This window comes from Myotis davidii, unplaced genomic scaffold (genome assembly GCF_000327345.1).
Source record: "Myotis davidii unplaced genomic scaffold, ASM32734v1 scaffold1474, whole genome shotgun sequence".
Lineage (NCBI taxonomy): Eukaryota > Metazoa > Chordata > Mammalia > Chiroptera > Vespertilionidae > Myotis > Myotis davidii.
Genome location: NW_006285786.1, coordinates 14,133 through 15,341, shown reverse-complemented (window position 1 = coordinate 15,341; position 1,209 = coordinate 14,133). Strand labels below are relative to the sequence as shown.

Here is a 1,209-nt window from a genome sequence, read left to right as displayed (position 1 = left end):
AAGAACAGTGGGGCTGCTCGAGCTCTGAACTGGCTCCCGGGCCCACGCCCTCTGCCTCCCTTGTCACCTCAAGGCCTGGCAGACGCTGTTCACCGAGCGACGCGCGTTCTAGCCACCCTGAGCCAGAGGCGCCGGTGCTGACCCCACTCTGAATGACACTCCAAAGGCTGGGTCACCCTCCCACTTCATAGATTGGAAAGAGGTAGAGACGTTGGGGGTCTTGCCTTAGGTCACACAGTAGTGAGGGCAGAGCTGAGACTCAAACCCTTGTGGACAGACCTGGCGCCCACATGCTGTGCCCCATGCGAGATGCCGATGCTACAGAGGCAGCAAGAAGAGGGCAACCAGTGCCCCGACTGAGGCAGCACAGGTGTGTGCACAGGCACACGGGCACACACACACACACACACGCACGAACACACACACATGCACACACATGCACACACACCTGTACACACTCTCTCTGGCTTTCACCTCTGAGGCTACAGAGGTCTGAGGAATCAGGAGAGGAGCCAGGAGAAGCCAAGGGGTTGTTGGTGTCCTAATCGTGTTCCTGGTGAGTATGTCTCAATCCCTCTCCCTGGCAGGAACCTCACTGGACTGACGCCAGATTCCTACCTTCCCGGGTTCAGACCTGTGGCTGAGGGTTCTCTGAGGCCCTCCTGGAATTCTGCTTTCAGTGATAAGAGGGATGAGGCATGTCGGCTTCAGGTTTGTCTGGACACAAACTTTATTAAAACGAGGCCAAAAACACCTTTGGGGACATTGGTGTTGCCATCCCGGCAGCACTTAAGGAACTGTTTGTCTATTGCCTCTCCTCTTGAAAGTGGAGGATGTTTGACCAGTTACTTCTGTACTAATTAACACTCTTGGGGAGGGAAGAGCCAGCAGGCTTCCTCTGAAGCCCCCTCAGAGCTGGGGTATGAGGTATGTGGTGCCTACACTTGCCCTGGTGCTGCTGAGGTGTGATTTATGGCTCATGACTCATCCTCCCTGCAAACACCGGGCTTCTCCCCTGAGTGTGTCCTCTGGTGTCTGATGAGATTGGACTTCTGTGTAAAGCCTCGCCCACACTCCCTGCACACATAGGGCTTCTCCCCTGAGTGTGTCCTCTGGTGTTTGGTGAGATCTGACTTATCTGTAAAGCCTCGCCCACACTCCCTACACACATAGGGCTTCTCTCCTGAGTGTGTCCTCTGGTGTGTGATG

The 1,209-nt window shown here is 55.4% G+C and overlaps 1 protein-coding gene across 1 annotated transcript in view; it reads right to left on the bottom strand.

Moving 5' to 3' along the window:
- LOC102765569 (probable histone-lysine N-methyltransferase PRDM7) overlaps positions 1-1,209 on the bottom strand; it is an 8,025-nt gene that overhangs the window by 2,308 nt on the left and 4,508 nt on the right.